The 13613-nt window shown below is 44.5% G+C and overlaps 1 pseudogene; it reads left to right on the top strand.

Annotated features, from left to right (window-relative positions):
- Window positions 1-3145, top strand: part of LOC134357573 (uncharacterized) — a 30282-nt pseudogene extending 27137 nt beyond the window's left edge.
- The last annotated feature ends 10468 nt before the right edge of the window (window positions 3146-13613 follow it).

Raw genomic sequence — 13613 nt, 5'->3', positions numbered from 1 at the left:
TTCAATTAGTCCTGACGAAAGGCCTCGGCCCGAAACGTCGACTGTACCCCTTCCTATAGATGCTGCCTGGCCTGCTGTGTTCACCAGCAATTTTTGTGTGTGTTGCTTGAAATTCCAGCATCTGCAGATTTCCTCGTGTTTGCGATCAAAAACAACGGATCAATTAGTCCATCAATACTAGAGAAACTCATTGAGACGTCTCTGCTAGATTAATCATTGTCTTAGTTTATATTTAATCTTTTTTTCATCGCCAGTTTGAGCAGTTAAAAGTTTGTATTAGACCGCCAAGGGATTTTAAAACAATCCTTGAATGTTTTGCTTTATAGAGTTAAATATGAATTTGAATGAAATCTGAAACAAACTTGCACCATTTAGGACCAGAACGGGCTTCGTGGAGTGGCACGCAGATATTAGAATGGAAATGCTCAATCTTTATTAGCAGACGCCTTTTAGTATTTTATGTTTTCAACTGTTGGTATTATTTCTCTCTTACTTTGGAATGTCAATATGTGCAAACAAAGCAGACAGACTTTTCTGCCAATTGTGATACTGAAATTTGGCAATTCAAAATCATTATGCATTTGGGTCACCATGTGGAAACCGACTTCCAAGAGGACCACAACCTTATCATATGGTTCGAAGACATGCGTGGCTCAATGACCCGGAGAGCTATGTTGGCGAGTGTCAAGGGACTTGTGCTTTGGTTCTTGATAGTGTCAACCATGCCCATCAGATCAAAAGGTAAAGGCCAGACTAAGAGTGATCCATACGCCATGCAGGATCAGAGGTTCAACTCAGGGATAACAACCCTGGCAGGTCAAAGTTTGTTGCGGAAATAGCAATGAAGCATCCCACTCTATCTGTGTGCGACGCCTTCTATAGACAGAGATTGAGGATCTTTATTGCTGCCCTGAACGACAGCGGTATAACGGGCAGTAAATCAGTGGAATTGATCTATCATTAAAGTTGTCATTACTAAAAATGGAACCACGGAACAGCGAGCGTTTCAACTTTACACGAAAATTACTTAGAAATATGAAAGTAAACCACGTTGAGCCGTAGTTCTGAACTATATCAGATGAACACAGTTCTATTCGTTCTCTTTACCACTTAGGTCGTGAACATTGTAAGAAAGTGGTTTCCTCACTGGTGAGTGTCAGGAGAAAGATCCCCTACACTCCACGAACCAGATTTGAATTACTTTCTTCAAGCGGAAAAAAATAATATTTCGGAAACAAAGCGTATAAGTTTCAACATGTATGTTCAACTGTCCAAAAGTGATTTACTATATAGAATATAGAACATAGAATAGTACAGCACATTACAGGCCCTTCGGCCCACAATATCGTGCCGACCCTCAAACCCTGCTTCCCATATAACCCCCCACCTTAAATTCCTCCATATATCTGTCTAGTAGTCTCTTAAACTTCACTAGTATATCTGCCTCCACCACTGACTCAGACAGTGCCTTCCACGCACCAACCACTCTCTGAGTAAAAAACCTTCCTCTAATATCCCCATTGAACTTCCCACCCCTGACCTTAAAGCCATGTCCTCTTGTATTGAGCAGTGGTGCCCTGAGGAAGAGGAGCTGGCTATCCACTCTATCTATTCCTCTTATTATCTTGTACACCTCTATCATGTCTCCTCTCCAAAGAGTAAAGGCCTAGCTCCCTTATTCTCTGATCATAATGCATACTCTCTAACACAGGCAGCATCCTGGTAAATCTCCTCTGTACCGTTTCCAATGCTTCCACATACTTCCTATAGTGAGGCGACCAGAAATGGACACAATACTCCAAGTGTGGCCTAACCAGATTTTTATAGAGCTGCATCATTACATCTCGATTCTTAAACTCTATCCCTCGACTTATGAAAGCTAACACCCCATAAGCTTTCTTAACTATCCTATCTACCTGTGAGGCAACTTTCAGGGATCTGTGGACATGTACCCCCAGATCCCTCTGCTCCTCCACACTACCAAGTATCTTGCCATTTACTTTGTACTCTTCCTTGGAGTTTGTCCTTCCAAAGTGTACCGTCTCACACTTCTCCGGGTTGAACTCCATCTGCCACTTCTCAGCCCACTTCTGCATCTTATCAATGTCTCTCTGCAATCTTTGACAATCCTCTACACTATCTACAGCACCAGCAACCTTTGTGTCGCCTATACAGGCTGCCTGTAATTTAATATTGCGCAAAGCGAACTATGTAGTCCGATGGCTAACATGAATCAAATATACTATTCTAGGGGTTCCCAGTCTGGGGTCTGCACATCCCTCTGCTAATAATACGGGTCCATGGTATAAAAAAGGTTGAGAACCCCGTGTAATAATCCCTGACTTTAAGCAAAATATGTATTAGACTTCTCCTCCTTGTCTTGATTACTGAAGATTTGAATGAAGTGAAGATGTCTAAGGTTGAAATAAAGACGGTGGAAGTTTAGGTGCCAATGGAAGCCACAATTAGCAGACAGGTATAACATCAGACTTTTATTCAACCTGAATCCAAAGGATGCAAAGCCGATGAAAAGCCTGGCCGAAATCATTCATTTTACGCCTCTGCACATATTGTGCCCCAGTGTCAGAAAAAAAAACAAGTATCACGGGAGATTTTATCTGGCAATTCTTTTCACGTCTAATTTAACAGATTGAAATGGGAAAACGGAAAATAAGTATTTATTCGTTAAGATGAAGGACTATATGAAATACCAAATGCACTTTAAACAAAAGAGATGTTTTAACAGGAACAGTTTCTCAACCTGTACTAAACTGGCACCTTGCTTTAAACAGATCCTCGGAGCCCCGCCATCACCGTCCTCCGGCCGTCAGCGGAAGAAATTACGGGAAAAGGCACAGCGACACTGGTCTGTTTGGTGAGCCGTTTTAATCCGGGTGCTGTGAACATTGAATGGACCGTGGACAGACGTACGAAAAGCGATGGCGTTGAAACGAGCCCTGTCCAGCAGGACACGGACAACACGTTCAGTGTGAGCAGTTACCTGACTCTGCCAGCCGCAGAATGGAGCACACACGAGCTTTACTCCTGTGTGGTTAAACACGAGGCTCTGGCAAATCCGTTTGTGGCAACGATCGAGAGATCCAGCTGTATCTGAGACTATATTTCAAACTTATTAAAGATGAAAAGCTTATCCGTTTTTTCCTTCATTAAAATGATTTTAAAATGTTATTCTTTTTCAGTTAAGTATTTGCGTTCAGAGTCGTCATTTAAGTTTTGTCAGTTTTAAATGCCATTCTATTAAAACGGTATAATCGTTAATTCAAACTCCAATGTTAATTAATCTCAGTTAAATGCATCCCCAAATGTTCATCAAATGACCGTGGTAGGAAGGTTGCATTCTTGATTCTTGCCAGACTGCTGATAATTTCGACCACAATAACATTAACAATCCAGTCCGATTTGCAATATGTTTTCATGACTTCTCTTTCGAGTGCAGAATGAAACAAAAATATATTTTAAATCTCTCTTTAATGATATTGGCTTGATGTAAAAAAAATAGGAGCTATGTAAGCGCACACACGTGCACACACAGATACGCAGTCCTCTGTCATGAAGGAACACATTAAACTGAGGACAATTGATAAATATAGACGGGGCGGAATTGGTTGGTCCGGGACGATCATCAGATTGCGTGAAGTGCAGCAGATTTTGCTTGCAGAATAAGTGCGTATTTATGTGAATGAATATATACGGCCTATTTTCTACGGCATTTGGATGAAAGGGAGGCAACGCCATTGAAATATGTAAAAATGTTTATGGGCAAGCAGGTTAAATTCCGAACCGAGTCTCGCTTGTTTTCTGTGGAGAGCTGAAAGTTGCAGTGTTCATATAATAGGTTTCGGTATTGGGGACTGAAACAAAAGATAATATTCTTCTCTAGATGCGCCTTTAATCCTTAGTTTCTTTAGAAATTTTATCGATGCCCAAGTAGATTGCGATCGGAAGATCTTTAAGAGATTCACCGGAGTCGAGACGCGACACGCGACCAGAGATCGGAGATCTGCTCAGCTTGCTCCTATTGTTATTCTTTCGTATGTCCACGACATGAACTTGCTGATAAGGAGAACAGGCGATAGTCATTTTACATTGGACCTTTATTTTAAAAATCACATGTTTAATTTAATATAAACCGAAGGGGCATTTTAATATTTTTAAAAATAACCGTGGTTACCAAGCTTTTCGTTTTCAATTCCAGTGAAATACATGAACTGTTCATACCCATCGGAATCCAAATTGAAACCATTACAGTTAGTACTTTCAAGTTTCCGAAACATATAGATACAGTATTGTTATAGAGCACTACTGCGCAGAAGCAGGCTCTTCATCCCATCTAGCTGAACTATTACCTGGACTAGTCAGCAGGGCGTTGTTCTCCATACGGTGCCGTCCATGTACCTATCCAAATTGCTCATAAATGGTGAAATAGAACCCGCACCCAATCCTCTCGCTGGCAGCTCGTTCCACACTCCCACTACACTCCGAGTAAAGACTTTCATCTCATGCTTCAATTAATCATTTCATCTTTAATCCATGATCTCTAGTTCTAATTTCACACAATTTTAGTGGAAAAGTCCAGCTTGCATTTACGTTGTCTACACATCTCATAATTTTGTATATCTCCATAGAATCAACAATCATTCTACTTTGCTGCAGGGAATGGAATCCAAACTTATTCAACCTTTCCCTATAATTCAGGTCAAATGCCAGTAACATCCCTGTAAATTTTCTCTGCACTCTTTCAATCGTATTGATATCGTTCCTGTAGGCAGATGACTAGAACTACAAATAAGGCTTCTCAAAAGTCTTATACAACTTGAAAGTTTCGTCCCAACTCTTGTAATCAATATTTCCTTTGATCTACGAAGGCAAATATGCCAAAAGCTTTGTTTACGAAGCTATTTACCTACGACGCCGCTATGAAGAAATTATAGATCGGCCTTACTTCTGTTCTACCGTGCTCTTCAGTGTCCGACAGCTCATCGAGTAAGTCCAACCTGGTTTGGCCTCACTTTGCCTTGAATAATGACCATCTGACATTTTCAGCCTGTTTTTTCCCAGCTGCTCCAGATCCCACTGCAAAGTTCAATGACCTTACCCGCAGTTCACTACGTCACCGATCTTGCTGCTACACACAACTTTGATGACCTAGATCACCACATTATGATTCGGATCCTTGATATAGATGACAAACAACAACGGACATAACACCTGTACATGAGATACACCACTAGACAGAGGCCTGCACTCAGAGAGGCAAACATCGACAAGCACTCTCTGACTTTTCCAGCGAAGCCAATGTCTGATCCAGATTACTAAATTATACTGAATTACAAGCGATTTAACGTTCATCACAACCTGCCTTACGGGACCCAGTCATCAGCCTTGCTATAGTCTATGTAGGCAATATCCACTGTCTTTCCTTCATGAAATCTCTTGAAAATGTTCTCGAAAAACGATTGGTTAGACATGACCCACCACGCACACCATGCTGGCTATTCCTAATTAGTCTCTGTTTTCCTCCAAATGCCTATTAATCTGATCCCTTAGAAACCAGTACAATAACCTGCCTACAGCTAACGTCAGGCTCACCTGCCTGTAATTGCCAATCTTATTCCTGGAGAGTTTCTTGAACAGCGGAACAACATTAGCTACCATCGGCTGAGGCTAAGGACATTTTAAAATGTTAGCTAGGTCCCTTGCGCTTTCTGACACCAGCCTCCAAGGTCCGAGGACACTTTTTCAACCCCTGGGGATATACCTACCCTTCGTTGTTTCAAAACAGTAAGCAACTCCTCCTCTGAAATTCTTTTATTGCCTCACACTGTGTCGAGTAAATACATATATAAAAAATCCATTTGTGATCTCCTTAATCCCTTTCAGCTTCATGGCCACTCTGATCGGAAAGAGCACCAACTAGTCACAGGTTTTACTGTTACTCTTAATATACATGTGTATTGGCGCGTGGTGAAGTGGTTAAGGCGTCGGTCTAGTGAAGGTCGATCGTTCGAGCCTCAGCTGAGGCAGCGTGTTGTATCCTTGAGCCTTAACCACACATTGCTCTGCGACAACACCGGTGCAAAGCTGTATCGGCCCTAGTGCCCTTCCCTTGGATAACATCGGTGGCGTGGAGGGGGGAGACTTGCAGCATGGGCAACTGCCGGTCTTCCATACAACCTTGCCCAGGCCTGCGCCCGGGAAACCTTCCAAGGCGCAAATCCATGGTCTCATGAGACTAACGGATACCCATATAATATACATATAGCAACTCTTGGAGTTTCCTTTGCTTTGTCTACTAGAGCAACCTCATGCCTTCTTTCAGCCATCCTAATTTCCTTCTTAAGTGCTCTTTTATGCTCCATAGAATAAATTTCTTAGACTCCAGGTCATTTATATACATCACAAACAACAGAAATCGAGCTCCACTCGCATAACTCCACTAATTACTGATTTCCGGCTAGAATGAGTCCTTTCAACCCTATCCCCTGTCGTCTTTTGGCAAGTGGTTTCTGAATACAAAGAGCCAAATCGCCACGGACTCCATGCTTCCTAATCTTCCGGATTTGTTTCCTGAGAGGGACTTTGTCAAAAGCCTTACAAAAATCCATGTAACCAACACCACTGCCCTACCCTCATCAGTCTCTCCCGTAATCTTGTCAAAAAACTCAATCAAGTTGGCAAGGCACGGCCTGCAACGTACAAAGCCGTGGTTGCTTTCCCTAGTTAGGGTGTAAATTTCCAAAAGCTCATATATCCTATCCCGAAGTATCTTCTTCCGCAATTTCCTACAACTGAGGTGAGCTCGCTGCTCTATAGTTCCGGGATTTTCCCTTGTTCCCTTCGTAAATAGAGGGGCATCATTAGTCACCCGTCAGTCCTCTGGAATCTCGCCTGTGGCTATAGGCCATGAAGATACTGGTCAAGGCCGCAGCCATCTCGTTTCCTGACTCCTTCGATAACCAACGATAACTCCCATCTGGCCCTGGGGACCGATCTACCTTAATACTCATTAGGAGGCCGAGCACCTCCTTCTTCTTAACATCGAAATGCCCTGATGTATTTGTACACTCAGCACTGTATTACCATGAAAAGATGAGTTCCTTTTTGCAATTTTGCAGACATGTAATCTTGCTTCCTTCACCAGCTTCACGACAATGAACGTCAAATTTTGGAAATCGAAATCAAAAACAGAACATGCTGGAGACACGTTGGTTCAACCAGCATCTATGGAAGAAGAAGGTTGCCTTTCAGATCCCGCACTTGCCTTCAGGATATTCTGATGAATTGAATTGTCAGCAAAGCCTCTTCTTAAACATAGGCTGCCTATGCTGAATGCTGAATACTGCCAGCATTTTTTGTCTTTACGTTTAGCCGCACCGTTACTGTTCCGAACATGCTTTCGGCATTTCGCAATGATCAGCGGTTGATCCTCTCTCTTGACAATATTTGGACAAATATCTGGACAATGAGGGGTCATGTTCATCTTGAGGATGATCCGCGAACGATTTCCCATTCATACATGTGACCTTGCTTAATCTAAGCTCTTGTATTCACTTACACCTCTCCTTACCCGTGTTTCCTGGGCATCTATGTAGTGTAGCGGTGAGTATAACGCTACAACAAATCCGGGCTTTCTCTAGTTCGGACTTCACTTCTGGCGCTGTCTGTAGGAGTTTGTTCGTTCTTTCCGTGAATCGCATGGGGTTCTTGCGGGTGCTCCGGGTTCTTCCCACAATTCAAAGACGTTCACGTTAAAGGTTAATTGGTCGTCGTAAATTTTCCTAGGATTAGGCTAGTTTTTAATAGATTTAGATTAAATCTTTTTCGACGACATACAATTGGTAATTCTTTCTAACGTGCGGATTTTCAAAATTTATGAATAATTTTTTGAAAACTATCTGCATACCGTCAGTTTTCCTTGCAGTACTTAATACACCGCTCCAGAAACCTATAGCAGAACCGAAAGGACGTCACACAGCATTACACTGTAGAATGTGCCTTCTATCTTTACACATTGAAAACTATGGAGACACATTTGTTTGTGCGGTGTAGGGAAAAAATGATCTGTATAAAGGGAAGGATCAACTGTGCAAATATGGCTTATTTTCAATTTATTGTTTCACCTTCCTTTGTTTATTTGTTTCAAGAATTAATTTTAATTAAAACGTTAATTTTAACGTCTAAGGGTTGCTTCGAAACGAAACAGAGCATTTTTCAAATACCCAAACACGAGGAACGTTCCTTTGCCAGTTTAGTTGAACTCGCGCGTCCGATGCGCCAACTGTCCCTCTAATTTTTTTTTTTAAATTTGCGCTGGTTTTGTAGAAGCCGAACTAATAATTGCCAAACCAGGTGAAGAATTTGTCTGATCGCTAGTTAATGAGTGTAAGGCGATTGGTTCCAATGCAATAAGGTTCAAAGGTTCAAAGGTCGAATTTAATATCAGAGAAATGTATACAATATTAGATTTGATTAGATTCAACTTTATTGTCATTGTGCCGAGTACAGATACTAAGCCAATGAAATGCAATTAGCATCTGACGAGAAGTGCCAAAGAATACTGTTATTTACAAAATAACTGCGAGTAAAAAGTAAGTGCTACAGTATACAAATATAGAAGTACTGAGACGGTCCAGTATGGGTGCAATACTGCTTAGCGCTGTGATGTGAGGTTCAGCAGGGTCACAGCCTCAGGGAAGAAGCTCTTCCCGTGCCTGCTGGTGCGGGAGCAGAAGCTCCTGTAGCGCTTACCGGATGGGAGGAGAGTAAAAAGTCCATGGTTAGGGTGAGATGCATCCTTGATAATGCTTTTCGCCCTGCCCAGGCAGCGTTTATGGTAGATGTTCTCAATGGCGGGCAATTGGGTGCCAATAATCCGCTGGGCAGTTTTCACCGCACGCTGAAGTGCTTTGCGGTCCGATACGAGACAAATGTCATACCACACTGAGATGCAGTTGGTGAGTATGCTCTCAATGGTACAGCAGTAAAAGTCTGTCAGTATTCTGGGACAGAGGTGAGCTTTCTTGATGCTCCGCAGGAAATAAAGGCGCTGTTGCGCCTTTTTGATCAGGATGGAGGAGTTCAGGGACCAGGTGAGATAATCGGAAATGTGGACACCAAGGAATTTGAAGCTTGATACACGCTCCACTACAGCTCCGTTGATGTAGATGGGGACACAAGTGTGGCTCCTAGCATTCTGAAATGCTTTTTCTTCTCAAACATCAGCAAGAACAGAGAAGTGCCCCAAAGAATAAACGACAGTTAAACGTAAGAACCCCGAAGTCCTCCCCAGTTCTCCCCTGCCGCGCGTAAGAGGCAGAAACAACGATCCCGCCCCCCCCCCCCCCCCCCCACACCGGCAAAAAAGCGCATCGGTACTGTCACCGAGCCCAAATTGTGTGCTAAGCAATAGCAAAGACCCAGACTAATCTTACCCCAAAGGCTTCACATTTTATCCGACATTCGACAAACCACAGGTTCTCGCTCACCCTGGCAAGGGAAAGCGAGGTGTCCCCCATATTCACAGCGAGCGGGAGAGATAACAACAACCCGCTGGTTTGCGATGTTAAAAGTCTATTTCATCGCTTTTTTCAAGCTCTGTGTCCGAAGATCGCAAAGACTTCGGGTCTTTGGGCCAAGAGCTAAAGATTTTCCGGCCTCCCCGATGACACACGAGTCTCCTGTCGTGATACCGACCCGCGATCCGCAGGTCTCCAGAGCCCCGAGATCTTAGGCTTCCGAACACGATCGAGGCTCTTAGGCCAAACCCTTGGCATGTGGAATAACGTCCATTCGTGGAACACCGAGAACGGGCCCAATTCCCGCAAAGAATCGAAGCTTGAGTGTAACTCCAGGTCAGGGTCTTGAAAAGAACCCTGAAAGGGAAAAATAATTATATTGAAGGTAGAAATAGAGCAGTTTCCGAAGATGCAAGCAAAGGAGTCGCTGGTAGGCGCCGTTATCCCTCCTAAACTGCGCCTTCAATAAGGTATAATCTTCCCAAAATTTCCACTGTATCTGATTATATCCGTCACGCTGAACATATTTTAAATGATTTTTAATCATTCACCATCCTGCGCAAGTTATTTATGTGTTCCCTTACATTTTCCTAAAAGTTACAGAGCTGCTGCCATATTTGCCACGTTTAAATGCCCGGAGAAACAGCATGGCAGCAACAACGGATCAGTTAGTCCATCAATTCTGGAGAAACGCTTTCAGATCTCACTGGGAAGACTAACTGCTAGATTAATCATTGCAACATACATCAAAGTTGCTGGTGAACGCAGCAGGCCAAGCAGCATCTATAGGAAGAGGTGCAGTCGACGTTTCAGGCCGAGACCCTTCGTCAGGACTAACTGAAGGAAGAGTGAGTAAGGAATTTGAAAGCTGGAGGGGGAGGGGGAGATCAAAATGATAGGAGAAGACAGGAGGGGGAGGGATAGAGCCGAGAGCTGGACAGGTGATAGGCAAAAGGGGATACGAGAGGATCATGGGACAGGAGGTCCGGGAAGAAAGACAAGGGGGGGGTGACCCAGAGGATGGGCAAGAGGTATATTCAGAGGGACAGAGGGAGAAAAAGGAGAGTGAGAGAAAGAATGTGTGCATAAAAATGAGTAACAGATGAGGTACGAGGGGGAGGTGGGGCCTTAGCGGAAGTTAGAGAAGTCGATGTTCATGCCATCAGGTTGGAGGCTACCCAGACGGAATATAAGGTGTTGTTCCTCCAACCTGAGTGTGGCTTCATCTTTACAGTAGAGGAGGCCGTGGATAGACATGTCAGAATGGGAATGGGATGTAGAATTAAAATGTGTGGCCACTGGGAGATCCTGCTTTCTCTGGCGGACAGAGCGTAGATGTTCAGCAAAGCGGTCTCCCAGTCTGCGTATTTTATATTTAACTTCTTTTCATCGCCAGTTTGAGCAGTTAAAAGTTTGAATTAAACAGCCAAGCGATGTTAAAACAATCCTCGAGTGTTTTGCTGTACAGAATTAAATTTCAACTTGAATGAAATCTGAAACATACTTGCGCCATCTAAGACCACAACAGGCTTCGAAGAGTAGAACGTAGATATTAACAAGGAAATTCTCAATCTTTATTGGCAGACGCCTTTTAGTATTTTATGTGCTCAACTGTTGGTATTCTTTCTCTCTTACTTTTGAATGTCAATATGTGCAAATATAGCAGACAGACCTTTCTGCCAATTGTGATACTGAAATTTTGTGGTAATTTAAGATCGTGATGCATCTGGGTCACCATGTGGAAATAAACCTCCAAGAAGACCACAAACTTATCGTAAGGTTTGAATACATGTATGGCTTATTGAGCTGGAGAGCTATATTAGCGAGTGTTCGGGGCTTGTGCTTTGGTGCTTGGTAGTGTCAACCATGCCCAGCAGTTCAAAGGGTAGAGGCCAGACTAACAGTGGTCCATCGGCCATCCAAGATCAGAGGTTCAACTCAGGGATAACAACCCTGGCAGGTCAAAGTTTGTTACCGAAATAGCACTGAAGAATCCTTCTGTATCTGCGTGCCACGGCTTTTATAGACAGAGGCTGACGATCTTTACTGTTGCCTGAACGACTGCGGCATACCGGGCAGTAAGTCAGTGGAAATAATCTATCATTAAGATTGCCATTGCATCAAAAATGGAACCACGAAACAGCGATCGTTTCTCCCTCGTCCTAGAATGAAAAGCCTCATCCTGAGAGCAGATGCGGCGGAGACGGAGGAATTGCGAGAAGGGGATGGCGTTTTTGCAAGAGACAGGGTGAGAAGAGGAATAGTCCAGATAGCTGTGAGAGTCAGTCGGCTTATAGTAGACATCAGTGGATAAGCTGTCTCCAGACACATAGACAGAAAGATCTAGAAAGAGGAGGGAGGTGTCGGAAATGGACCAGGTAAACTTGAGGGCAGGGTGAAAGTTGGAGGCAAAGTTAACAAAGTCAACGAGCTCTGCATGCGTGTAGGAAGCAGCGCCAATGCAGTCGTCGATGTAGCGAAGGAAAAGTGGGGGACAGATACCAGAATAGGCACGGAACATAGATTGTTCCACAAACCCAACAAAAAGGCAGGCATAGCTAGCACCCATACGGGTAACCATAGCTACACCTTTAGCTTGGAGGAAGTGGGAGGAGCCAAAGGAGAAATTATTAAGAGTAAGGACTAATTCCACTAGACGGAGCAGAGTGGTGGTTGAGGGGCACTGATTAGGTCTGAAATCCAAAAACAAGCGTAGAGCTTTGAGACCTTCCTGATGGGGGATGGAAGTATATAAGGACTGGACATCCATGGTGAAAATAAAGCGGTGGGGGCCAGGGAACTTAAAATCATCGAAAAGTTTAAGAGCGTGAGAAGTGTCACGAACATAGGTCGGAAGGGATTGAACAAGGGGTGATAAAACAGTGTCGAGGTATGCAGAAACGAGTTCGGTGGGGCAGGAGCAAGCTGAGACAATAGGTCGGCCAGGACAGGCAGGTTTGTGGATCTTGGGTAGGAGGTAGAAACGGAAGTGCGGGGTGTGGGAACTATAAGGTTGGTAGCAGTGAATGGGAGATCCCCTGAGCGGATAAAGTCGGTGATGGTGTGGGAGACAATGCCCTGGTGCTCCTTAGTGGGGTCACGATCGAGGGGTAAATAAGAGGAGGTATCCGCGAGTTGTCGTTGTGCATCGGCAAGGTAGAGGTCAGTACGCCAGACTACAACAGCAGCCCCCTTATCGGCGGGTTTAATAATAATGTTAGGATTAGTGCGGAGGGAGTGAAGAGCAGAGCGTTCCGAAAGAGTGAGGTTGGAATGAGGACAAGGGGCGGTGAAGTCGAGACGGTTGATGTCCCGTCGGCAGTTAGCGATAAAGAGATCCAGAGCAGGCAGAAGACCAGAGCGGGGTGTCCATGAAGAAGAGGAGGGTTGAAGACGGGAGAAGGGGTCATCGGTGGGGGTGGAAGAGTCCTTGCCGAAGAAGTAGGCTCGGAGACGGAGACGGCGGAAGAAGAGTTCCGCATAATGGCGAACCCGGAACTCGCTGAGGTGTGGGCGAAGGAGGGCAAAGGTGAGGCCCTTACTGAGAACAGAGCGTTCTGCCTCCGACAGTTGAAGGTCGGAGGGGATGGTAAAGACCCAGCACGGATGACAGCTGGGATCAGAGGGGGGAGGGGGGAGACTGGGGGTGTCAATGGAGAGGGGAGGGTTGGAGTGAGAGGAAGATGGAGCCTCTGAGGACCCAGGAGCTGACGATGGGATCTGAAGGAGATGGGATTGCAGAGTATTGGTGGGGGAAGAGGAGACGGGAGTCACAATAGCAGCACATAAAGACCCGGCCTGGATTTCAAAGCTGGAGTCGCAGTTGGTGGTTGCGCAATCACTTTGAAGGTATCGATGGTCGTTGCTAGAGTCCGGGTTTTGAATATGCCCTGAGGTGTTGGAGCCGGCGAGATCAATGGCAGAGGCAATCTGAAGTTCATGCCTGCTAGCGTCGGGGCCGGCAGGCTCTAGAGTCCGTAGATGTAGGATCTTGCGATCTTTGCCTAACATGACAAAGTCAAAAAAAACGGTGATTGCTGGCGTGAATCCGACGGAAGATGAAATAACGGGTAGGAC

Source organism: Mobula hypostoma, chromosome 2 (assembly GCF_963921235.1).
Source record: "Mobula hypostoma chromosome 2, sMobHyp1.1, whole genome shotgun sequence".
Lineage (NCBI taxonomy): Eukaryota > Metazoa > Chordata > Chondrichthyes > Myliobatiformes > Myliobatidae > Mobula > Mobula hypostoma.
Note: the sequence above shows the minus strand (reverse complement) of the source record. Positions and strands in the feature narration are given on the sequence as shown.